Raw genomic sequence first — 27292 nt, 5'->3', positions numbered from 1 at the left:
GGACAGGAATAAAGATGCAGTCGTAGAGAATGGACTTGCTGACATGGGGCAGGGGGGAGGAGAAGCTGGGATGAGGTGAGAGAGTAGCATTGACATATATACACTACCAAATGTAAAATAGATAGCTAGTGGGAAGCAGCCGCATAGCACAGGGAGATCAGCTCGGTGCTTTGTGACCACCTAGAGGGGTGGGATAAGAAGGGTGGGAAGGAGGCTCAAGAGGAAGGGGATATGGGGATATATATATACATATAGCTGATTCACTTGGTTATACAGCAGAAACTAACACAACATTGTAAAGCAATTATACTCCAATAAAGATGTAAAAAAAAAATTAACTAAAGCTTTTTAAAAGATAATTTAATGTTTAGGCCAATAATAATAACAATATATTGTGGAATTTATAACATATGTAGAAGTAAAGTATATTACAATAATAGCACAAAGAAGAGAAAGGAAGAAATGGAAGTACACTGTTGTAAATTCCTTTTACCACACAAGAAGTGGTAAAATATTGCTCAAAGGTAGACTGCAATTAGTAAAAGATGTATATCACAAACTCTAAAGAAATCACTAAAATATCATAACAAAAAAAGCTGATAAACCAACACAATAAGTGGTGTGGAATTATTTTAAAAATTCAATAGATCCAAAAGAAGATAAAGGGAACAAAGAACAAATAGGACAAAGAGAAGACAAATAGCAAGACAATAGATTTAAACCCAATCATTTTAATAATCACAGTAAACGTAGATGGCCCAAAACCCATTTAAAAGTTAGAGATTGTCAGGGCTTCCCTGGTGGCGCAGTGGTTGAGAGTCTGCCTGCCAATGCAGGGGACACGGGTTCGAGCCCTGGTCTGGGAAGATCCCACATGCCGCGGAGCAACTGGGCCCATGAGCCATAATTACTGAGCCTGTGCATCTGGAGCCTGTGCTCCGCAACAAGAGGCCGCGATAGTGAGAGGCCCGCGCACCGCGATGAAGAGTGGCCCCCGCTTGCCACAACTAGAAGAAAGCCCTCGCACAGAAATGAAGACCCAACACAGCCATAAATAAATAAATTAAAAAAAAAAAAATTAGAGATTGTCAGATTGAATGAAAAATCAAAGCCCAAGTATATATTCCTTACTGGAAATCTACTTTAAATACAAAGACACAAATAAGTTAAACGTAAAGGACGCAAAAAGGCATACCATGTTATTATTAGTCTAAAGAAAGCAATAGCATATTAATATCTGACAAAGTGGATTTCAGAACAAAGACTATTACAAGGGATAAAGAGAATCTTCTCATAATGATACAGGTGTCAATTAATCAAGAGGACATAACATAATCCTGAATGCTTGTACCTAATAACATAACTTCAAAATACATGAAGTAAAAATTACATAGACAAGGAGATATAAACAAATCCACAGGAGGAGTCACAGATTTTGACATCACTCTCTTAATAAATTGATAGAGCACATAGTAGACAGATCATCAGTAAGGATACTGAGGACCTGAACCACACTGTCAATCAACTAGACCTAAATGACATTTATTGAACACAATGCTCAAAAACAGGAGACTATCCATTCTTTTCAGGTATGTATGGAACACTCACCAAGATGAACCATTGTCTGGACCATGAAAAAATCTTAATAAATTTAAAAGGATTCCAGTCGTAAAACTATGTTCTCCGATCACAAAATGAAATTAGATTGGAAATCAATAATAGAAACGTATCTAGAAAGTCCTCAAACTTTTAGCAACTAACTAAAATGTTTTTAAATTAAAGATTAATCAAAGAAAACAATTTTTTAAAATTAGGAAGCATTTTTAACTGAATGAAAATGAATACGCAATATATCAACACTTGCGGAATGCAGATGAAGCAGTGTTTAGAGGGACATTTATAGCACTAAACATCCATGTTAGAAAAGAATTGTTTTTAATGAATGATTTCCGCTTTCATCTTAAGAAACTAGAAAAAAAGAACAAATAAAAACCAAAGTAAGCACACAAAAAACCCCATAATGATCAGAGTGGAAATTAGTGAAATAGAAAACAAAAACAACAGAGAAAAATCTATGAAACCCAAAGCTGATTCTTTGAAAAATCAATATGATTACTGTCTCTAGCCAGACTGAAAAAAGAGACAGAAGAAACAAGGCACTGACATCAAGAATTAGAGAGGTGGCATCACTTCAGGTAATACAGATATTAATACAATACGGGAATATTATGAACAAATTTATGGCAATAATTTTAACAGTTTAGACAAATTGGACAAATTACATGGATGACACAAACTACCAAAACTCACTCAAGAAAAAATTAACAGCACTATATCTATTAATGAAATTGAATTGGTAGTTAAAAACCAACCCCCAAAGAAAACTCCAGGCCCAGACAGCTCCACTAGGAAATTCTACCAGATATTTAAAGAAGAAAGCAAACCAATTCTACACAAACTGTACCAGAGAAGTGAAAAGGAAAGAATACTTCCTGAGTCATTATGAGAAGCCAGAAGTACTCTGATATACCAAAACTAGATGAAGATATTCCAAAAAATAAAACTATAATATCTTTCAAGATAAGTGTAAATATTCTTAACAAAATTTTAGCAACTTGAAACTAACAATATATAAAAAGATCATAAATTGCAACCAACTGGGGTTCAAATCAAGGTTGACTTAAAATTAGAATATCAAGCAATGTAATTCACTATACATATTAACAGATAAAAAGGAAAATACATATGGTTATCTCAATGTTTGCAGAAAATGCATTTAATAAAATCCAACATCCATTCCTGATAAAAATTCTCAGCAAACCAGAAAGAGAAGGGAACTTCGTCAACCTGATTAAGGGTATGTACAAAAACCCACTGCTAACATCATAATGATGAAAAAGCAAATGATTTCCCCCTAAGATCAGGAACAAGACAAGCGTTCCACTCTCACCATTTCTATGAATATTGTATAGGAGGATACAATAGTCATAGAAATGAATTGCCAGTGCAATAAGGAAAGAAAAAGAAATAAAAGTCATTCAGATGGGAGTGGAGAAAGGTAAGTCTTTTTTTTAAATGAGGCTGAAACAATTTGAAATAGATACGGATATAGACATAGACATAGACATAGATATGGAAGGAAGGAAGAAGGAAGGAAGGAAGGAAGGAAGGAAGGAAATTCAATCCATAGGTTGCACCATATACAAAAACAAACTGAAAAGTTAACCACAGACCTAAAGGTAAAGCCTAAAACTATCATATTTCTACAAGAAAATATAAGAATAAGTCTTTTTCATTTTGGATTAGGCAAAAAATTCTCTTAGATACAATATATGCATGATCTATAAAAGCAAAATTTGATAAATTAACTTCATGAAAATTAAGAACTTCTGCTTTTGTGAAGACATTATTAAGAGAATTGAAAGACAAACCACAGATGAGAAGAAAATATTTGCAGAATATTTCTCAGCAAACTACAAAAAAGAAGGGAATAAACGAAGAAAGAGAAAAATAAAAGTTCTGCAAATCTGGGAGCAGAGAGTTTTTTAAGTTTTTTAAGAATTTTCCAAGATGCCAGAAAAGAGAAGTCCTAGGACTGCAATTCTGAGAAGGTGCAGAGAGCCACCACTGCCCATTGGAGCAGGAGGAGAGATGTCTCCAAACCCAACTGTATTTGTCATAACACCTACTGTGTTTGTATGTATTGAGGAGAGATTTTTCAGTTCAGAATAAATTAATGAGAGTGTCAAGATTCATTTTATATGTCAACTAGGCAGGGTCATGATGCCCAGATATTTGGTCAAATATACTTCTGGATGCTTCTGTGAGTATGTTTTTGAACGAGATTAATATTTAAATCAATAGTCTTTGAGTAAAGCAGATTGCCCTCCATAATGTGGGTGGGCCTCATCCAATCAGGTGAAGGCCTGAACAGGATAAAGACTGACTGCCCCTGAGCAAGAGGGAGTTCCTGCCAGCAGATGGCCTCTGACTTGAACTGCAACACCAACGCTTCCTGGATCTCCAGCCTGATGACCTTTGGACTCAAACTGCAACTCTTTCCTGAATCTCCAGCCTACCGCCCTTCCCCATCAGATTTTAGACTCACCAAGCCTCTACAATCATGTGAGCCAATTCCTTAAAATAAGTTTACACAAACACACACATACACATCCTGTTGTTTCTGTTTCTCTGGAGAACCCTTACTAATACAAATAGCTTTCCAGATTGCAATATGTTTGCTCACCACCAGACTGCTGAGCCAAAGTGACACATTATTCATCTTGGTGATTGCATCATCCTGCTTCAAGGAACTAACAGAGTTAATGTAAAGATAAGCTCAAAAAGACCTCAAGACACAATACCTTGAAGAATAGCGAGATTCTTTCGCCTCTCATATCGCAGTTCAAGGTGAGCTCCAGGCTGGTGAGCTGGAAAAAGCAGTGACAAGGCTTCCTTCCAAGTTGTGTTCTTCTGTCCCCAGGGGCTCTATCATCGCCAAAACAGGGTCTGGGCCACTTCAAGCTTGCTGTGGGTGGGAAAGGAGAAAGGAGTCTGAAGGAGTTGTGCCCACTCCAAAGGCCATGGCCCAGAAGTGTCCGTCATCACTTCTTTTTTTTTTTTTGCTGCGTTGGGTCTTCATTGTTGCGCATGGGCTTTCTCTAGTTGTGGCAAGCAGGGGCTACTCTTTGTTGTGGTGCACGGGCTTCTCATTGCAGTGGCTTCTCTTGTTGCAGAGCACAGACTCTGGGTGCACAGGCTTCAGTAGTTGTGGCACACAGGTTTAGTTGCTCTGTGGCATGTGGGATCTTCTCAGACCAGGGCTCGAACCCGTGTCCCCTGCATTGGCAGGCAGCACTGTGTCACCAGGGAAGTCCCCCTCATCACTTCTGCTCACATTCCCACAGGAAGGAATTAGTCACATGGTCACACCCACCTGCCAGGAGGGCCAGGAAATGCAGTCCAGCCATGGGCCCAAAAGAAGGGAGGACAGGTGTTCGTGGTGGACACACAACAATCTCTGCCGCAGGTTCCCAGGAACCTATGTAAACACAACAGCAAGGTAATTATTAATTTCCAGGAATGAAAACTTGTACCAGAATGGAAATGAAATGATAGCATTCCAAGTCCGGGAACTACAAACACTATTTACCTACTAGAAAATGTAATCACTAGCTATTGATCTAAATTCTGTGACAAAACTATACCAGCACTTCAGGGACCAGGGAGGTGTGGGTTTATGAGTGGGAGGCAAGAAAGCTAAATCTTCACCTTTCTACAGTAGAAACAGTAGATAGCATCCAAACCTGGAAAACCAAGAAATTGCAACAGAATTTATTCCTTAGAAATAGGAGATGGAGAAACAGACCAATACCTCAAGAGTTGACAGTGGTTGCCATGGTAATAAGAATTTGGAACCGGTTGGGATGAAGCAGGTACTGCTGTTTTAGTTAAAAGTCTAGAGCATTTGTCCTTTTAAATCATGTACATATTACTTTCGATGAAATACAAATATAATTAAAGAATTTAATTAATGATGCAGAAATGAGAAGGAAAAAGATTGAGGAGAGGGCTATCAATTTGGGTCAAGGGCCCAACTGGCCTAATCTGCTGTGATCGGGCAGTGTGGTCAAGAAGGGATCTGAGGCTTCTGCTAGAAATATGACGTCAGAAAGCAGGACGTGTGATGCTTCCAGAAGGGTCAGGCTGGCCTCCAAAGCAGGAGGGAGGTGAGGAATGTTTTGGGCAAACCACAGGTGCTCACCAGTGACGCCACTTTGCATTGATTTCTACTGGATACAAATCAGTTCAGAAATACTTGGTTGAACATTGCTTCTGCCCCGTTCTAGTTTAGTTCCCCCAGTGAACTGATACAACAGTGAATCAGACATAGGTCTTTCCCTGCTAACAATAACAAAATTCATCCAAAGGGTTTTACTCTGTGCCGGGTTCCACTCATGAGCACAGGTGTTGTCTCACCCTGCAGACAGTCCTGCTGGGTGAGTACTATCATTAAGCCCATTTTAAGATGAAGAAACTGAAAGCTGGCCAACTTCCCCCCACCTCCCACCAAAGGAGGAGCCTGAAAAGTGCTCCCTTTAACCACCACCCCCCATACTGATAAGAATACATGTCTTTTATGGAGTATTCCTACACGCCAGCCTCTGTGAAAGGCGTTCTGAGAGCATTCTTTGACTCTCATAAAACTTGGTGAAAATGGTATTGCTGTTATTTGCATTTTTCCTGTGAGACAAGAGAATGCTTGCCAGCCTCCCCAGGTAATAGAAGAGGCATTCACAGATGACCTTCAGGAGTTGGGGGTGACTCGCGCCATTCAGGAAAATTCATCTATCCCAAGCACAGTTCCTCTGTGTCTCAACTTCCAGCCCCGATGTGCCCTGCTCTGCGGTCTGGGCGATGGCTCAGCTTTGAGGCAGCCAGAATCCACGCTCTGCCCTCTGCACGTAGCACCAAGGCCTTCTCTAAGGAGATGGGTGAGAATCCTGGAGGGGATCAGATTGTATGTTCAAGCACCCCAGAAGAGGCATCTCTCATTTCACGCTTTCTTTTCATTTCTCTCATCTCCTTCATCTCGCATTGGCCTCCTTGATCGCCCTGACCCGGGTTTCCATGAGGCCCAGTTGCCTACCTTCTTCAGGTCTTTGCTCAAATGCGGCCCCCCGCCCAAAGTGTAGTCTCCCCAACACGCACCCCACCCTTCCCTGTTTGTTTTTCCTACAACTTTTCACCAACTAGCACGCTATACATTAATGTGTTTATTGTGATTACTGTCTCACCCCACTGGCCCCAGAAAATTAACCCCACAGGAAAGTTTGCATGTCTGTTTTGTTCACTGACTTATCTTTAGAACCAAACAGAATCTTTGGGACCTAGCATTAACAAAAATGTTCTTACACTCTGCACCAACACGTGATTCATAAAAGAGAAACTTAATAAATTGGATTTAATCTAGTTTAAAACTTTTGCTCCTTGAAAGTCCATTAAGCTGATAAAAAAAACTACAGACTGAAAGAAAATATTTGCAAGCCACTTATCCAATAAAGGACTCATATTTAGAATATATAAAGAACTCATATATAAAGACTACATGAGAACTCTCAAAATTCAAAAGTAAAACAAACAAACAATCCAATTAGAAAAAAAGCAAAAGATATTTCACCAAATAAGAGATACAGAGAGCAAATAAACACGAGTAAATGTCATTAGCCATTAGGGAAATACAAATTAAGACCACAATGAGACATCAATATATACCTTTAAATATAAATAAAAATAAAGTTTAAATGAAAATTAGTGGTAATGCCAAAAACTGGAAAGAATGTGAAGCTGGATTTCACATGTATTAATGGGGAATGTAAAATTATACAGCCTCTCTGGAAACGATTTGGTAGTTTCTTACAAAACCCAACACATGCTTGCCTTATAACCCAATCATTACAATCTTGTGCATTATCCCAGGGAAATAGAAACATATGTTCACATATAACCTGTACACAATATTCACAGCAGCTCTATTTATAATAGAAAAAATACTGTAAAAAACCCAGATGCCATTCAATAGGTGAATGGCTGAACAAATTCTGGTACATTCCATATGATAGAATGCTATTCAGCAATAAAAAGTAATGAACACTTTCTGGTTTGGCATGTAAGGAGCCTGGAAGCAGCCTTTCTCTTCTAACAGCAAGTAAAAAGCTGAATAAACTGAAAAATCAACCACTCTTCTTAGAGCTGCAGGAGAAATGAGGTCACATGCCGAACCACTGCTCCAAAATTGGGCAGGCAGATACAGAAAATCACGGTATACTGGAGCAGAAACCTCCATGGGAACCAGTCAAGGTAGGAAAAGCAGAACTGTAATGAGTTACCGGAGGCTAGGTGTGGGCTGGACTGAGAGTTAAAAACCCCAGAGGGACACAGGGAAGCCCCTACACATTTGTGAATTTGACCTCCAGGAGCACAGCCAAGTTCTCACAGTAAATATCACAGAAAAATCCCTTTGTACTTCCAGTAGAGGGAGGGGAAAAAGAACCATTTTGAAATACATCAGATCACTCAGTTCTTCTTAACAAGGAGAAAGTAGTTAACCAGAGCCTAACCTGCTGGGGTTGATGAGAGCTTAACTGACCAAGGGAAGTACCTAACTCTAGCCCACTCTGGCTATACTGTCCCACCTAAGGGAGAAGGGAAAAAAAAAAAACAGAAACACTTGTAAAGTTCACAGTCCAGAGGTGTGGTCTCACTAAAGGATGGAGACCTAATCATGGGACTATAGAATGCTTCCCCTCCCCCTACACCTTACCACCACGTGATTAAAGGCATCGTATTTACTGCAGTTCCCTTCACCCAGTATGTCATGTCCAACTATCAAGAAAAAATTACAAGGCATACTAAAAGGAAAAAAAAAACACACAGTTTGAAGAGACAGAGCAAGCATCAGAACCAGACATGACAAGGGATGTTGGAATTACCAGAGAATTTAAAACTGTGATTCACATGCTAAGGGTTCTAATGGATAAAGCAGACAGCATATAAGAACAGATGGGCAATGTAAGCAGCGAGATGGAAATCCCAAGAAAGAACCAAAAAGAAATGCTAAAAATCAAAAACACCATAACAGAAATGAAGAATGACTGCTTTGATGAGCTTATTAGTAGGCTGGGCATGGCTGAGGAAAGAATCTCCAAGCTTGAAGACATATCAGTAGAAACCATAAAACTAAAAAGCAAAGAGAACAAAGTCTGAAAAGAAACAGAGCAGAACAGAATCCCCAGGGACTGTGGGACAACTGCAAAAGCTATAATATACCTAGTGGGATTACCAAAAGGAAAAGAAAGAGAGAAAGAAACTGAAGAAATATTGAAACATTAATGACTGAGAATTTCCCCCAAATTATTGTCAGACACCAAAACACAGATCCAAGAGGCTTAGACAACACCAAGCAGAATAAAAGTCAAAAAAAAACCCCAAAAAACCTACACCTGTGCAAATCATTTCCAAACTACAGAAAATCAAAGATAAAGAAAAAATGCTGAAAGAAGCCAGAGGAAAAAACACCTTACCTATAGAGGAGAAAAGATAAGAATTACATCCAATTTCTCCTCAGAAATCATGCAAGCAAAATATGAAATATTTGAAGCGCTGAAAGAAGAAAAAAACCCCACCACCTAGAATTCTGTACTCTGCCAAATTATTCTTCAAAAGCAAAAGAGAAATACTTTCTCAGACAGAGAGACAGTAAAAGGACTAGTGGTTGCCAGGAGCTGGGGGGAGGAAAGGATGACCAGATGGAGGATTTTTAGGGCATTGAAACTACTCTGTGTGATATCATAATGGTGGATACATGTCATTATACATTGTTCAAATTCATACAACGCACACACAACACATGAGTGAACCCTAAGGTAAACTATGTGCTTTGGGTGACGGTGACATGTCACTGTAGGTTCATAGACTGTAACAAATGTATCCCTCTGCTCGGAATGTTGATAATGGAGGAAGCTATGCATGTGTGGGGTGAGGCTATATGGGAAATCTCTATACATTCCCCTCAATTTTGCTGTCATCCCAAAACTCCTCTTTTAAAATTGTCTTTTAAAAAAAACAATGAACTATCGAAGCATGCGACAACCTCGATGGAACTCAGGGGCGTGATGCTCAGCGGGGGAAAAAATTCAGTCTCAAAAGGTTGCTTATGATTTTATTCTATTCAAATCACTAGGAACACTGAAATTTTAAAAGAATAAGATATCGTTTCATATCAATCGGTAAAAAAAAATAAAATCCCCTAAGGAAAAGTAAAATAAGAGGAATCCCCTTCAGAAAGAACGTGTCAGTAGAAAGATGGACGCAGTGTGGCCAACAGAGACCCAGAATAAAATGGAACCAAGCAGACAAGACAGACCTGGGGTTCAGTCACATGCTCTGTGTTCTTAGAAAAACCACCAAGAGACAACAAATCCTATAAGGACTTCTGATTCTGCTAAGGGTCCTACCTGGGAAAGTTCCCAAAGAGAAGCTCCAAGGACAGCCAAACATCCAAAACTTACGGTCAAGCTACAAGGGCCATCCAACCCCCTTTTGCAAGTCTCCCAACGGTGACTTCTGTGGTTTTTGCTTTTAAAAATCCCTCAACCCCTCTCCCCAACCCTGGCCCATTCCCTCCCCAGGAACGTACTTTCGGTCGCAGTTTGCAAACCTCGTGAAGAACAATAAAGCTGTCCTTTTGCTTTAAGATAATCCTGACTCCTTTTCTGGGATTTATTTCTAATTTAGGATGACAAATCAAACCAGAAAAAAAAAAAAAAAAGTAAAAAGCTATAATGTCAGTTGAGGGGCAATGCAAGGAAAATGGTGCCCAAAACAGCAAATCAGGCTGAGGGATATAGCCACCCTCTCGGGACAAATGAGCTCAGAACCACACAGGCCCACATTCCCCAGCCCTGGTCCTCTCCCCAGGATTCCCAGGGGAAGAGTCAGACCCTCTCTGGGTTTCTGAGGACATGTGAGTTATTGGGGGACCCTGGGTTAAAATTCAGGAGGGGCAGCTCCCTTGCCTGGCCCAGCCCCTAGCTAGCTGACGCTGTGCTTTCCCACTCGGGGGTCTCGCCCCTCAGCTGTAAAGCCTGTGAGGGCAGGGCGTTGGGTCTGCACACCCTTGAGGCCCCTCCAGCTCTAATCTCTGTAACAAAGCGTTTCACTAAGACCCTCAGGGGAGAGGGACACTCAGATGTGCTGGGGCAAACAAATGTCAGGGAATCTGGGGAAAATACACTCCCTCTTAACAGGAAAGACACTCCTTTTACAGAGTTCAAGAAGGCAGCCTGTTTGTCACTGAAAAAAGACTGCCCTTTGAGGTTTGAAAACAGCAGGCCGGGGCCTTGCATCCTCCGCTAGTGGTGAGAAAGGAGCTCAGTGCCCGCAGAGCAGTGCATCGCCGGCAGGGGGCAGCAGAGGCCAGGCCACAACGCAGGGCCCCAGCGCCCCCGCGCCCCAGGTTGCGTCCAAGATGCTTCCTCCATGATGCTGGGTCCAGGATGTTCTCAGCAAAGCTGCATCTGCAGACCCTCACTCCTAGCCTGGTTTGATTGCGTAAGCACGCACCTTCCCACCAACATCCCTCTACTCTCCACACCCTGCACAGCCACAACCAGTGCCTGGAAGGGACTGCGCCTCATTTACTGAATGAATGAACAAACAAACGAACGAACTAACGTACGAACATACACATGATTAGCGGTGGAGATCAGGACACAATCTGGTGTAGAGGCAGTTTGGTGTGACGGAGAGAGTTCAGGTTGAGGGTTCCCTTCTACTCACCTCAGAACAATGCTTGCAACTCAGAGGGCACGAATTTAAGGCTACTTTATGTCACTGAGTTTGTTCTCAGTGTGTCTTCCTTGTACTAAATGCCTTGGGGCCACGCCCGGTGTCTTCACCTCTGTCACAGCCCAGTCCTGTGTCCTTGTGAGAAGCACAATGCCTGTAGCAAAATGCTCACAAGATACTGCTGTTAAACACTCTGTTGTAAGATGATGTGTGATATGAAACCAACTTCTTTGGGAAAACAAGAGCACTGGTCTTGGAAAGATTCTCACAACCTGACCCCTCCTGATAGAAAAGCGATGGCACCAGTTAGCGGGTCCTTCTGCCCCCGAGTCACTATAAGCTGTAGTCAGATCTAAAGTCTCAGTCATGCTCGGGGGTGTCTTTGTGTGTTTCTATCAGAGACATGCTATCTGGCTGATGATGTTATTTACAAAATGATTATGTTCCCGGTCTATCATTCCTCACTTCTGAGCTGGAAATTTCCATGAAAAAAGAACTTTGTGTTTAACCCTTTGTCCTGACTCAGGTAGTTGTCAGTCTAGTTTTCAGGTAGTCTCACTAGCTTTCCGGTGAGATGAGACATCTCGTATTGTCCTTTTCTAGCATAAGATAGGCCATCTCTCCTTGGAGTCAGTGCTCCTTGTAATGGGCAGTGGCTTGGGGGAGACCACAGTCTGAGAGGTGGTAGGCTGGGTACAAAGGCTGTCAGTTGAGCTGGATTTGGTTTCTAGGCCTTCAGGATGGACAGAGTGAGGAAATATGTGTATTTTTAAAGGCTGTTCTATGCTCTTGTATGAGATGGTCAGTCAAGTGCAGCCGCAAGAGGAAACAAAGGAGAGACTCAGGAAAACAAAGTTGATTACAGCCCCAGGTCCTAGAGACAGGAGACCCAGAACACTACACAGGGCCACAGGGGAAGCCCCAGGGTGAACAGGAGACAGAAGCGGAAGTGATGGGAAAGCCGAGGCCACCACCTTTGTTGGGGTCTCCTCGGGAAAAAAGGGCAGGGCAGAGCAAACAGCTTGGGAATGGCTGGTTTGAATAATTCTGGGGGGCTTTGGGCTGTAGGTGTGGTCCCTAGTTGCCTGGTGCCTGGCCTTTGGGTGATTAAGGCAGAGGAATATTGGCTCCTGGGAGGCACGGTCCAGGCAAAGGGGGTCTGGCTCTGGATGGGGGAGTTCTATATCACAGGTCTGCTCCCGGATGGGCCCTTTGCTGTCTCTAAGGATTGGCTGATCCAGGAAGGGTAGTCTCTCCTCAGCCAGAAAGGGTTTTCAAGATGCCAAAACATCATAATATACAGAAAATTTTTCACATCAGGCATACCACAAAGATGCTGCCAGTTTAGTTCTAGACCACCGCAATACAGTGAATATCACGGTAAAGCAAATATGGTAATAAAGCAAGTCACACGGATTTTTTGGTTCCCCACTGCATATAAAAGTTACGTTTACATGATACTGTAGTCTGTTAAGTGTGCGGTAGCATTCTGTCTAAAAAAACAATGTTCATACCTTAATTTAAGAATACTTTATTGCTAAAAAATGCTAACCATCATCTGAGTCTTCAGTGAGTCATAAACTTTTTGCAATAGTAACATCAAAGATCACTGATCATTATAACAAAATCATAACGAGGAAGTTTGAAATATTGCAGGAATTACTAAAATGTGGTCACAGACACATGAAGTGAGCAAATGTTGTTGGAAAAATGGCGCCAATAGACTTGCTCAAAATGCAGGGTTGCCACAGACCTTCAATTTGTAAAAAACACAGTATCTGCAAAGCAATAAGCAAAGTGCAATAAAAGGAAGTATGTCTGTGTATACAATACAGAGGCAAAATGCATTGTGAGTTCATATTTCAAAATCAAACACAGAGCTCCAGAGTTTTTGTATACTTTAATCAGTCTTAAATTTGCACCTCCTTTGTCTGTTGTTTTTTTAAATGCCAGTTCCTATTTACTTTATCCAGCATTCCATGTACCTGGTTAAATTTGGACTCCAATGTATATGGAACACATAAATATATAAACAAATGTATATATTAGATAAAATGTAAAATAGAACATATAATATATACTGTTTAATATTTCCTATGTAATATTGTATTTAGCCTTTAATAAATAAGCATAATGCATAAAACATAGTATATAAAAACTTGAGGAAAACACAGCAAACTACAAAGAATGATTGTCTCTGGATAGTAATATACTAGCAATTCTTATTTTCATTTTTATACTTTTCTGAAATTCCTAACAAAACAATATTTAATATGCGAAACTTGATAAGCACTGATTGATGCTCTCCCAAATTTTAATTCGCATGCAGGAAATAATACTGAAAAAGAAATATAAAAGCAGGGGATTCCCTGGCTGTCCAGTGGTTAGGGCTCTGCACTTCCACTGCCGAGGGCATGGGTTCAATCCCTGGTCGGGGAACTAAGATCCCACGGCCAAAAAAAAGAAATATGAAAACAACCCCTTATGAATGATTTTGTGACGTTGTTAATATTAGAAGTGTTTGTTTTTAGTTAAATGCGTGGTGTTTGTAACTTGAGCCCTAACATGCAGGATGTCACATGGTTTTCTCTAAATGTCAGGACACCCTGCCTAGAAGCAGTACCTGCCCCGCCCACCCCAAAATGCCGTAAGAGTCAAAGGGCTCCTGGTTATTTTCCCCTGGCTGACCCTGCATCATTGCCCCCGCCCTTCTTGTCCACAAAGCAGAGCCCCAGGATTCTGAGGATGAAAGGGCCCAGAGTCCACACCTCCACTTAAGCCCATTAACAAACCATGCCTTCCTGTCACACTTTACGGAGCATCCGAATAAATGAAAGCTCATCGTTGCAATTAACAGGTTTCCTAACCTCAGACCTTCGATCTCCTCGTCTCATCCTCCCTGAATGCACCTCCCTACCTCTTCTCGTCTACCCCCGGTGCATCCTGCAAGATCCAGCTCCAGCGCCAGGCTCTCATAGCTGGCCCACGCTTCTCTCCACCGCATTCCGTTTGTGTGGCCCTCCTACCTCGCGGTCCAGTCGTTCCTTCTGGGCCTGGATACCCGTGAGTCCCTCCAAGTTGGCCTGTGTCTCATTCATCTCTGCATCTCTCAGCACCAAACACATCACAGGCTCTAAACTTGTATCTGTTCAAGAAATGGAAGGTGTCCTTTAGAAAAAGCACACAGAGCTGTCCAGTGCTGAAATGGGAGACCCTGTGGGGAGAAAGCTCACCACACACTCCATGAACGTCAGGAAGCTTCCGCCCTTCCGGGCGAGGGGTGTAAAATGGTGAACAAGCCCCTCCCCACCAAGTTTATGGTCCAGAGGCTTGTGAGCAGCCTTGCAGACCTTCTCAATACTGTTGGGCTTTATTAACTATTTTTATTGGAATGCAACATGTAGGGGGCACTGCACAGCTCACCGGCGTGCAGCTTGCGGGATTTCCACAACATGCGAGCACAGTGTGTCCAGGACCCGCCCAAGAAGCTCCTAGGCTGTCTGGAACCCCTTCCAGCCACTGCCACACTTCAGGGTGAGGCCGACCCCCAGACGGACCTCTGACTCTACCGATAAAGGCTTCAACTTTTGAAATTGGTGTAATGGAATTTTATGATATGTACTCTCTTTGTGTATGTGGGGTTTTTTTTTCACTTAACATAATTCTCAAGGGCCATCTTTTTACATGAATAAAGAGTAAACTTTAAATAAATTGCACACCTGAGTCGTTTTAATAATTCAGACAAAAGGTAAAAGGATTTACAGTGAAAAGTATGCCTGTCTCCTACATCCCTTCCTCAGAGGTTACCACTGCTACCAGTTTATTCACCTTCTTTTCAGGCAAACAGGCTTCTGTTATGTATTGTGTGTGTATGTGTGCGTTCTTTCTTACAAACAAAGTGGCACACGCTACGTACAGAAAAGAACTCTTTGTGAGATTACCTCCTGAGTGTTTCCCGAGTTAGCCTGCCTTCTCTCCGTCCCTATCACCACCACTCAATCCGCCTTCGAAGGGTACACCCAGTTACTTAACAGAAGTCACTCGACTTGGCTTTGTCTGGCATTTCCTCATGACTCGATTAGTTTATGCTCTGGGGACAGTAAGACTCCAGAAGCCATTGCTTCCTACTAGGAGACACTGTGTGTCAGTGTGTCCCCCAGCAGGGACACAAATCTTGATCACTCGATTAAGGAGGGGTCTGCACATACAGATGGACAACGGGCACATGAAAAGATGCTCAACATCACTAATTATTATAGAAATGCAAATCAAACTACAGTGTAATATCACCTCACACCAGTCAGAATGGCCATCGTTAAAAAGTCTAATAAGTGCTGGAGAGGGTGTGGAGAAAAGGGAACCCTCCTGCACTATTGGTGAGAATGTAAATTGTTACACCCACTATGGAGAACAGTATGGAGGTTCCTTTAAAAACCAAAAATAGAGTTACCATATAATCCAGCAATCCCACTCCTGGGCTTATATCCAGAAAAGATGAAAATGCTAATTCAAAAAGATACATGCACCCCAATGTTCATAGGAGCACTATTTACAGTAGCCAAGACATGGAAGCAACCTAAATATCTATCAACAGATGAATGGATAAAGAAGACATATATACAATGGAATATTACGCAGCCATAAAAAAAGAGTGAAATAATGCCATTTGCAACATGGATGGATCTAGAGATTACCATACTAAGTGAAATAAGTCAGACAGAAAGATAGATATCATATGATATCACTTTATATGTGGAGTCTAAAAAATGATACAAATGAACTTATTTACAAAACAGAAATATGCTCACAAACATAGAAAACAAACTTACAGTTACCAAAGGGGAAAGTGGTAGGGGGAAGGATAAATTAGGAGTTTGAGATTAGCAGACACACACTACCATATATAAAATACATAAACGACAAGGACCCACTGTATAGCACAGGGAACTTTATTCAATATCTTGCAATAACCTATAATGGAAAAGAGTCTGAAAAAGTTATATATGTATATGTATAATTGAATCACTTTGCTGTACACCTGAAACTAACACAACATTATAAATCAGCTATACTTCGATTTAAAAAAAGGAGGGGGTCTGCAGGTTTGTCTATGGTAAAATCACTGAAATCAGTTTGTGATGAGTTTAGTAATTGGTGGGGGCTTCCTTGAGACAGTGTGTCTGTTTGTCATCAAGCGTCCACTCACAGGGGCGACACTGCCAGCATCCGCACTCACTCTGGCGCCTGCAGGAGGCTCGGTCTGTGTTCGTGTTGTCCTAACTGCCTGGAGCTCCACTGCCTGTGGGACCAGGCAGTACTTCTCAGATCCGGGGCTCCTGCAGTCCGGCTCAGCATCTTCAGGAGGCCTGCCTGCGGCTGCAAAGGGTGAGATCCAGGAGGAGTGGTGGATGGTGAGGCCAAGGGTGAGGACCTCAGATGCAGAGCCGTGTGCCCAGTCCTGGCCCCAGAGGATTCTGGGGTGACTTCGTTGCCCATGCCTGCTCATCACGGGGATCTTGTCCTCGGTCTTGTCTTCATTCTGAGGCCTCGTGGGTTCTCTCTTCCTCTGGGCAGAGCATCTAGAGCTTTGATTTTGAAACCAGATTTGCATTCTTGACCCTAGGATCCCTGTTTATTTGGCAAGTCACAGTCTAGAATCAATGCAAGGGAAGGATTGTTCCTGAGTGCTTTGATGAGTACATCTGCCCGGGAGGAGGGGCTGCGGGTACGATGCCATCTGGCTCCTCCAGCTTCATTCTTCACTTGAGAGTGGTCTCGTCCATGATCTTGGCTTAATTCTAACACCTTGCCTTTTCCGGAATGGAGGCCTGGTTCTTCAATTCTAAAACCAAATGTGGATTCTAGATTCTTCAGTATTGAGATCTAAAGTAAGTTTTCAATATTACTTAAATGTGGAATCTGAAATATGACACAAATGAACTTATCTACGAAACAGAAACAGACTCACAGACATAGAGAACAGACTTGTGGTTGCCAAAGGGGTGGGGAAGGGATGGATGGAGAGTTTGGGATTAGCAGATGCAAACTATTACATATAAAATGGATAAACAACAAGGTCCTACTGTATAGCACAGAGGACTATATTCAGTATCCTGTGATAAACCATAATGGAAAAGAATATGAAAAAGAATGTGTCTGTATATATATATATATATATATTCAGATATATATATCTGAATCACTTTACTGTACAGCAGAAATTAACACAACATTGTAAATCAACTATACTTCAGTAAAATAATTTTTTAAAAAATAAAAATATAAAGTTTTCATTGAGTAGTACAACCTGGGTGAATGCATCTCTAAGGATCTTGATTATCTGTGAACTTAGCTTGACTGCATGTGTCATTTGTAGTGTAATCATGTTTGGGGTCACCCCGTGACATGTTGGAATAGAGTCCTAACAGCCAAGGATGTGACTAGGCAGAGAAGAATGTTTTTAAATGCATAAATACGATCCTTACAATGTCAGAGACAATGCGGTTGGGATATTGTGATATGTGTGCTTCTTTATTAATGCATTAAATAAAGCAAAATCCAGCAGAGTGTGCAACAAGCATCATAATTTTATGAAATTTAATGATGAAAAGAAACCATATTCAGACTCTCTGCCCCAACTGTAATGCGATATGGAACCATTTGTGATTTTTCTTGATGACAAAGTCGCAGGTGCTGCTGAAAGTACTATAGCCGCCAGTTAGGTGTTAAGAACAATAGCCACACCTTTTCTGCCACCTCTTGATCTGGAATCAACTAAAAACACCGGCAGGCAGTCGGGGTGATAGCAAATACGTGTGTGCATATGTGCATGTGTGTATGTATATTACACCTTCATCACTGATAAGGTGCTTTGGGATAAGGTGCTTTGGGAACTGCAGAGTTCAGCCTGCAGCCACAGCTGGACCCCTTCCCACCCCTGACACCTCGTCTGTCATACCCTCCAAGGCAGTTTCCAGTACGTGGAGCAGACATTTACCCCGAAGGATCCGCAGGTGCAAAGAGGAAAGAGAGAAGTGGCTTCCCGACCTCCTTCTAGAAGGAAGGGCTGGTGGATCCTGACCTCTGGGGCACCACCTGCCCCAGGCAAGCCTGGCAGGTCAGGCCCAGGGGCTCGTGCCCATCCCCGCTCCTCATGTTGCCAGTCAGAGAAGGGGAGGGGAGACCACCCTCCCAGCTCCCGGTTCGCAGGCCCTGGCACGGAGGTGGGAGGAGTCTTCCGTGTACCCGCTGGCCTTTCCCCCTGAAGCTTGGGGTCTGCGGTGCCGGGTAGCAGTCCTGACTCTAGCCACCTCCAGAGGGAGCTGCTGCTTCTCCATGACTCTCTGGAGCCTCTGTCCCCAAAAGACTCCAGAGTGGACAAGAAGAGAGCCTTGCTGAGACTCCCAGCCCCCGCCCCGCTCCCCGTCCCCTAAACAAAAGCTCTTATTTCAGTCTCACATGACGCCTGTGATAACTCATTTTGTGTATCAACTTGGCTAGACCATGGTACTCAGTGTTTGGTCAAATACCCATCTAGGTGTTGCTATGAAGGTATTTTTAAGATGTGATTAACATTTAAATCTGTGGACTTTGATCAAAGTACATTACCCTCCATGACATGGGTGGGCCTCATCTAATCAGGTGAAGCCTGTAAGAGAAAAAAGACTGAGGTTTCCTGAGGTAGAGGGGTTTTTGCCTACACACGCCCTTCAGACTCAAGATCACAGCATCAGCTCTTCCCCGTGTCCCCATCCTGCCTCCTGCCCTGCAGATTTCAGAATTGCCAGCCCCATGATTACATGAGCCAACTCCTTAAAATTGATAGATGAAGAGAGAGAGAGAGAGAGACGGAATAACAGAGAGAGAGATTGAGAGAGACAGAGAGAGGAAGGGGAAAGAAAGATTGAGACAGAGACTGGGAAAGACAGAAAGAGGGAGAGAAAATGCAGACGTCAGAGTCCTTCTTGGAGATCAGGGAAGCAGAACACAGAGGAAAGAGCAGGGGCAGCATGGTCAGATCCACCAGGGCCACGCTGTGCCTCTGTGTCCCTCACACCTCGAAGGCAAATAGAGGATCTTCAGGCCGGACCTGCAGAGCAGATGCCAGGTACCTGGGTCCCACAGCAGCGGGCGGGAGGAGCAGGGAAGACACCACTGTGGTCCACCTGCTGTGGTCCACCTGCTGTTGGGGGGCAAGGGGAGGGGGGTCAGGGAGTCGGGCACTTCTGCTCTCCTTACCCGGAGGCAGGAATAAATGACCAGTGATGAAATCAGGATGAGAGAATCTCTCTCTCTCTCTCTCTTTCACACACACACACACACAGAATTTGCTGCTGCTGTTTCATTTTTGTTCTTCTTCTTGTTGCTGTTTACTTATTTTGTGACTTTCCTGGATTAATTCTGTAGATTCTGTATTCCTGGCAATGCGTGCACATTGAGCTCTCTCCTAGCTTTAGTTCTTTTCGTTATTTTTAAGCCTGGCTTCCTATGAGTCACGCAGGTCAGTATCATTTAGGAATCAGCCAATTATCAATCCTATGATGTTCTTCAATGCCTTGAACCACCTTTTGCCAAGGAGATCTGTTTGTAAAGGCCCATCTTGAAACTGTAGGCAGTTTACAAGATGGTTTAGCTTTCGTTTCCTGCTTGCCCATTTCCCAGGTCCTTCCTGGGCATGGATGCAGCCCTATGCATGCCCAGGAATGTGCCAGAGCTTTTTGAAGTACGCTATGGTCATCTAGTTCTCCAGGTCTTCCTTTTACATTTTTGGCCAGTCTTTTTTCACCTCAGCTGAAATTATAGCCTGTGTAGCTGCCATATTACTAGCAGATTGCTAGTGTTTTCTGTAATAGGATAGGGCTTTTTTTTTTCAGAACTGAGCTCTGAGTCAAATCAAGTAGAGACTATACCAGGGGAGTGAAGATTTTCCAGGTTACTTCTAGTTTGGTCAAGCTGTTGACTCTGTTCTGAGCTTCGGGCTTTTAGTGGAGCTCTCAAAATGGTCATTCCTCTGTTGGCTGCGAGGCTGCCAACATTTCATGCCACTGAGCTGGGGAGGAAGGGCAGATGTCATAGCCTTAATTTACGCCACCACATACCCTGCTGTTCTTAGGAAAATTCAGGATATTTTTTTTCTCGAATGTATGCTTTTTAGTTTGTTCTGTACCTTTGGTTAATTTCCAGAGTTCTGAAATGGTTGAGTTTTATTGATTTGTCATTATTTTTGCTGCTTTTGTGGGGAAGTAGGTTCTTAAGATTCACCTTTCCAGAAGTCAATCTTTCTCAACAGCCTATATTTTTAAGCTGCCTTGAAACCCTTTAGGAAGCAGGTGAGGTGTAAAGCATGAAATGATTATAATAGTCATCCTAGGGCTTCCCTGGTGGCGCAGTGGTTAAGAATCCGCCTGCCAATGCAGGGGACATGGGTTCGAGCCCTGGTCTGGGAAGATCCCACATGCCGCGGAGCAACTATGCCAGTGCACCACAACTGCTGAGCCTGTATGCCACAACTACTGAAGCCCGCGTGGCTAGAGCCCGTGCTCTGCAACAAGAGAAGCCACTGCAATGAGAAGCCCGCGCACCGCAACGAAGAGCAGCCCCCGCTCACCCCAACTAGAGAAAGCCCGCGTGCAGCAACGAAGGCCCAATGCAGCCAAAAATAAATAAATTTTTAAAAAATAGTCATCCTATAACATAAGATTTTATAAAACCATCCTTTAAAAAAATAAGTCACTGTTGGAATATTCAAGAGAATTTCCAAAGCATTAAGAATAGAGCTTTACAAGCTATATCTTCAGCCTGCACTATTCTGTTTTAAGTTGTCCTAGTTTTTCAACAGAACCTGATATGGCATTCAGGATAAAATGCACTTCCAGACAAGTAAGAGAGTTTTGCCTGTGAACCTGACTCAGAAGGACCCATTAAAACCTCATCAAGAAGCTTTTATCTTAAGATTTCCTCAGTCTGGCGAGAGCAAATGCTATAAACAAAAAAATCTGCCAACCAATGCAGCAGCAAATGCAAACCACTGAAAACTCGTGTCTGATTAAAGCAACAGGATGGAAAATCTTAGCACACCTGTATCTAGACAGCCACTCTCACCAAAATGTTTAGTGAACACCCTGGTGGAATGAAATCTGCACTTCCTTTTAGAGGCTGTTAAAAATAGAAATGAAAGTCTGGAAACAGCTGATAGACCACGCCCACTGCTCAAATATTTCGGTCGTTATGATTGTTGATTCTGAATATTTGCAAGATGATGGGTGCATGTGGTGCTCACAAAGCTTGCATATGGCTTTGGGGAATTTATAAAGGGTAACAGTCCCAGGCAAGGAATTCACACATCTCTGGGACCATTATCCATCAGCCATTGGCCTTCTGTTGCCACAGAGAGAAGGTCAGGTATCACCAAAGATAAAAGAGGAGCTGCCACCTAAAATGTATCCAATGAGAAACGAGAGTCAGACCCAACCAATGTTTATTAAACATGCTCCCATCTGCGTAACTTCACTAATTCCAAGGCTTAGGGAAGCTAAGCCCCGAGACACGATCCATTTTCAGCCCAGCCTGACCTTTCCCCGTGATAGCTGCTGACACTGCCTGCGTTTCCCTTATGTCTGCATTTCCAACCATGAAGGAGGGACACTAAGTTCCAAAAGCCCTCTATTCCTCAGGTCCAGGATCCCCTGCTTCCTGGATGCTTTTTTTTTTTTTCTTGGCTCCTGTGTTATTACACTTTAGCTCTGATCTCTGCTCCTTGATCCCCATTCTCTCATCTAGTCCTACAAACATTTACCATGTACCTGCGTGCACCACGCACTAAAGATACAAAAAAAGAACGTGGCAAGGGCAGTGCACCAGGTATTACAGAAAATGTGAATTGGGGGTTTTATTCAAAAAACATGTATAGTTTCTCCCTTGACCAAATTCCCAAGTTGTGAAAGCTCCATTCAGCCAACATCCTTTCATCCCTGTCCCATTGCTGGCACTGCTCAGCCTTGACATTCAGACCAGACCCAGTCCAGAGAGGGAGCTGGGTACCCGTGCATGACCAGAGGGAGGATGGGAGGAAGGTCATCCCAGGGCATCAGGTGGATTTTACTGTAAGGATAATGTGCTCACTTCTCACAGGCTAGATGTGGCAGGATTGGGAGCTGGAAGATTCACTGATAATCCCTAAACACACACACACTTACTCACAGGCATGTACACACAGACACGTGCACATGTATTCATAGAAACACACAGAGACATTCATACACACACAGAGTTGCACACACAGATACACACATGCACACACACACAAACACACCTGTACACAGAGACACACACCACACATGAATATGCATGCACAGGCATATACACATGTGCACACCCAAACACACGTGCACACACATGCATGCATACACTGATACACACACACCACCACACACACACACATACACACATGCACGCTCACACAGACACACATGCACACATGCGTGCATGCACAAACACACAGATGCACATACAGATACACAGATGCACACACAGACATACATGCATGCACACTCACACAGACACACACACACACACACACACACACACACACACAAGGAATCTGGGATCCCTCAGAAACCTGCCTGTGAGGGCTGAGGGAAATGTAAGTACAGCAGACAGGTCTTCTTCCTAGAAGGCTTCGGATCTAAGCACTTAGCTCAGCCCTCCTGAGCCTGGGTTACCCGCAGAGGACACTGGCCCGGGCTCAGGGGCAGAAGACATTGAATCAAAGAAGACAGGTGGTCCCTCACTCCTTTCCGCAGCCTCTGCAAGCTTTCCATGGGTTACCACTGCAGCGACAAGAGAGCCCGTACAAGAAAAGCAAAGAGCTGGAGAGTTACACGCTCAAAAAGTGTGCCCCATAAAAGAACAGAGCGATCACACCACCCCCTCGAGCCCTCCCACGGCGCTGTGCATTCGGGCCCTGCCCCGCTCCCAGGCCTCATCCAGGTTCACGGCTCCCGAGTCCCAGAGGCCTGAGCGCACCTGGCCGGCCAGCTCCTCAGCGTCTGCCGCAGCCCTGCCGCTGCTGTTATGTCCTCCGCTTTCTCAGGGTGAGGTCTTTCCATCAGTGTCACCCGTCAGGATAGAATCCTGGACGTTACGAGTATCGCACTGTGGATATGGGTCCCCTCAAAGAATGCTCTTTTTTAATTGATTTTGCAAGCGGTCAACCAGGCAGCTGGGGCCATGCGCTCTACCTCCCCTAACCTCAGCTCACTTGGCGAAGCCTGCGCTCTGTCCTGCACATGCGCAGCTCGGGGGTCAACCCCGGACTCGGTGGGCCCATCACAGAATTGGGGGATCCTTCCCTCCGAGCCCCCCGTGCCCTCTGGCCTGCAGTGACTCCTTTTCCTGACCTCACTGAGCAAAAGGCAGAGTTCTCTCAGACCCGCGGCTGCCACACCATCCTGCCGCAGAGCTCCATAATACGGGCAGAAAGGGCAAGAAAAAGAAAGAAAATGGGACCCTCCACCCTCGTGGCGGTGAGGGGGCTCCTTTCCTGCTCCCTCTGCCTAGAAGGACAGGGTATCTATTGGAGTTTGGGCCTCCCTCACTCCCATTTCTGCAACCGGGGCCTGTCTTTGGGTAAAAACTGTGAGAGAAAAGAGAAAACATGGGAACTGATCCCCCCCGACCCCCTCCCTAGGGTTGCTGCTCCAAGTTTGATTTCTCCACAATTCACTGGCTTTCTTTACTCCTCTGAGTCCTCAGGTGACTGTATTTTGTTTGGCTGAGTGATTTCTGCAGGAAAGAGAAGCTGCGGCAGACTCTCTAGTTTGGTCAGAGCCAGAGCTCCAGGGAGAGTATTTATTCCGTCTCCATGGTGACTCAAGGCCTCTCGATGGACAGGGAGGTTTCCAGATCTTTCTACCCTCCTTGCTCATCCCCAGAGCTCCCCTCATCTGTGTTGACCCTAGTTTGCAGGGAGTGGGGTGCCCCACCTCCTCTCCACACCAAGGTCCCATGAAACTCCAGGCATCTCAGGGTCTCCCAACACCTGCTAATTTTTCTGAAGACCTCAAATTCTGGGACTTTCCTGGTGGCACAGTGGTTAAGAATCCACCGGCCGATGCAGGGGACACAGATTCGATCCCTGGTCTGGGAAGATCCCACATGCCGCGGAGCAACTAAGCCCGTGCACCACAACTACTGAGCCCGCATGCTGCAACTACTGAAGCCCGCACCCCTAGAGACCGTGCTCCACAACAAGGGAAGCCACCGCAATGAGAAGCCCTTGCACCACAACAAAGAGTAGCCCCCGCTGGCTGCAACTAGAGAAAGCCGTGTGCAGCAACAAAGACCCAAAGCAGCCAAAAATAAATAAATAATTTTTTTTTTTTTAAAAGACCTCAAATTCCTTCTCCACCCCCTTCTGTCTTCAAGCAGCCTCTTTGGTTCCTCCAAAGGCTTGGCCCACTGGTCTACCACTACTAGAGGTTACCAGGATCCACTTGTGTCCGAAGCCGGCCCTTAAACCATCTCTCCAACAAGAACCCAGAGAGTAAAATCCTTTCCGTATCACTGGAGTGCAACCAAGGACAGGAAACAATGCCCCCTCGATGAGGTGACAGTGGCCAGGAGCTACAGAGAATGCACAGGGGCCAAGGGCAGAAGAAATGGCACAGATGCTGGGCCAGCTTTGGGAAGCAGAGGGAAGGAGGGCGTTCCTGGGGAGGAAAGATCAAAGAAACCACACAGGGGAGAAAGCGCTTTGCATGACCACCAGGCAGTTTGGTCTCCTTCCTCCCACAAGGAGGAGCCCCAAAGGGGGCTGAGCTGGAAACCCCAGTGAAGAGAGCAAGGTGGTGGAAAGGGGGACATGAGGTGATCTCTCATGTCCTGTGGTGCTCAAGGAAGAGTCTCCAGGATCTGACCTCCAAATCAATATTTATAAATGATAAATGCAATTAATTCTATTAAATATGCTTCATGCATAGTGTAAACTCCACTCTCTTACGCGCACCTTAAGTTTTATTGTGGTGAGACCTGCTCACAGCTGAGGGGTAGCTTATCAATGTCTTCTAAGCACCAGAACAATGCAAACCACGTATATCTCACAACTGAACATGGGAATGTTTGTTCTGGGCAAAGGGTTGGCGGCACAAGTGGTCTTGATCTCAAATCCCCACCCTGTCTTGCCTGTCTTAGTTATGAATTCTAACTCTAGCAGCCACGTTCTTGGAAGAAAAAGAGTTGATATTATGGTGTTCAAGATACACACTGCTCAACTTTCTTGCCAAGGCAAAATCTCAGAGAATACTCGGGCTCCCTCTGTGAGGGGCTGGCTGGAAGCTGCTCTTTTCCAAAGAGGTGAAGGGATTCACCCAAAATGTCATAGGCAGAGAAAGGCAGAGCCCACCACTGGAAGAGAGAGGTTACTCTGTCTCGAAAAATATCCGAAAATGGAACTTTTATCCAGGAGAAATAAAAATGCCTACAAATCAATGATAAAAATGCAAACAACCCAATAAAAAATGGGCAAAGACTTGGAAAGTCACTTTACCAAAGAAGAGACGTAGATGGCAAATAGCTACTGAAAAAGAGCCTTATGTCATTAGTTGTCGGAGAAATGCAAGTTAAAGCCACAGCAAGATACCACTATTCACACAGTAAAATGGCTGAAATTGAAAATATTGACAAAAACAAGTGTTGACAAGGAAGTGGAACACCTGGGCTCTCATACACTGGTAGTAGGAATGCAAAATGGCACAGCTACTCTGGCAAACAGTTTGGTAACTTTTTATATAGTTAAAAATGATTTAATAAATCCACTTCTTGATAGTTACTAAAGAAAAATGAAAACAGGTCCTGCAAATAGACTTGTGTGCAAATGTTTATAGCAGCTTTCTTCATAATTGCCCAAAATGGAAACAATTCAAATGTTAACCAATGAGTCAATGCATAAACAACTTGTATTATATTCATAAAACAGGCTACTACTTACAAATTAAAAAGAATAAACTATTGATTTGTATGGTAATATGGATGAATCTCAAACACATATTGGCTGAGAGGAAGAAACCAGAAAGAAAAGAGTACATACTGTATGATTCCATTTATCTGAAGTTTAAGAACAGATTAAATTAGTCCATGGTGCTAGAAATCAGATCAATATTTCCCCATAGGGTAAGGTCATCTGTGAAGGGGCAGGAGAGAACTTTCCGAGGTGCTGGAAATGTTCTATATCTTATTTAAAGTTATGATTATTTTTCAAAAACTCATTGAACTGTACATTAAATATGCTTTTATTGTATGTAGTCACATCTTAACAATAAAGATAGATAGCTGATAGGTAAGTGACAGAAAGATAGACAGATAGATATAATAGGTAGATAGGTGATAGATAGGTAAAGAAAGAAAAAGAGGGCTTCCCCTGTGGTGCAGTGGTTAAGAATCTGCCTGCCAAAGCAGGGGACACAGGTTTGAGCCCTGGTCCAGGAAGATCCCACATGCCACGGAGCAACTAAGCCCATGCACCACAACTACTGAGCCTGTACTCTAGAGCCCGCGAGCCACAACTACTGAAGCCCGTGCACCTAGAGCCCATGCTCCACAACAAGAGAAGCCACCGCAATGAGAAGCCCGCACACCGCAACAAAGAGTAACCCTAGCTCACCACAACTAGAGAAAGCCCGTGCACAGCAACAAAGACCCAACGCAGCCATAAATAAATAAATAAATAAATATTTAAAATAATAAAAATAAAAATAAAAAGCATTAAAAAAAAAAGAAAGGAAGGAAGGGGGAGAGAGAGAGAAAGAAAGGAAAAAAGGAAAGAAACGATAGATGTTATGGGATGTTTCCAACTACTGAGAGTGACAGCTAACTTTCTAGTCTTCTATACTATAAAGAATACCCAGGCCAGGTACTGGTTTCTAGTGGACCACCAGACTGAGGATAC

This window comes from Balaenoptera musculus, chromosome 9 (genome assembly GCF_009873245.2).
Source record: "Balaenoptera musculus isolate JJ_BM4_2016_0621 chromosome 9, mBalMus1.pri.v3, whole genome shotgun sequence".
Classification (NCBI taxonomy): domain Eukaryota; kingdom Metazoa; phylum Chordata; class Mammalia; order Artiodactyla; family Balaenopteridae; genus Balaenoptera; species Balaenoptera musculus.
The sequence above is the reverse complement of the archived record's forward strand: the minus strand, read 5'-3'. Positions refer to the sequence as shown.